The 346-nt window shown below is 33.5% G+C and overlaps 1 protein-coding gene across 1 annotated transcript in view; it reads left to right on the top strand.

Annotated features, from left to right (window-relative positions):
• Nucleotides 1–346, top strand: part of LOC106323523 — a 4,818-nt gene that overhangs the window by 2,165 nt on the left and 2,307 nt on the right. The gene's annotated exons all lie outside the window — the stretch shown is intronic.

The following is a 346-nucleotide window of genomic DNA, read 5'->3' as shown; positions in this document are numbered from 1 at the left end:
TGATAATGTAAGTCTTTATTACGGCTGAGTTATATATTATTTTATTTTATTACGGCTGTGTTATTTAATTTTTACGGCTGAGTTATATATTTTTTTATTATATCACGGCTGAGTTATATATTCTTTTATTATATAACGGCTGAGTTATATATTTGATTACGGCTGACTTGTTAATATTATTTATGTAGCATGTCGTGGCGTATATGAACGTCCTCATTGAAAGGTCCACGCGAGAGCCCACTCCATTCTGGTCCAAGCGGATTTCCTTCGTTGACGTTTAGTGGCAAAGTTTTTTAATTCACGATTACGCTCAGTTCAAGATGAAACCCACAATGTTTATGTTCAA

The sequence above is a fragment of the Brassica oleracea genome, chromosome C2 (assembly GCF_000695525.1).
Source record: "Brassica oleracea var. oleracea cultivar TO1000 chromosome C2, BOL, whole genome shotgun sequence".
Classification (NCBI taxonomy): Eukaryota; Viridiplantae; Streptophyta; class Magnoliopsida; order Brassicales; family Brassicaceae; genus Brassica; species Brassica oleracea.
Note: the sequence above shows the minus strand (reverse complement) of the source record. Positions and strands in the feature narration are given on the sequence as shown.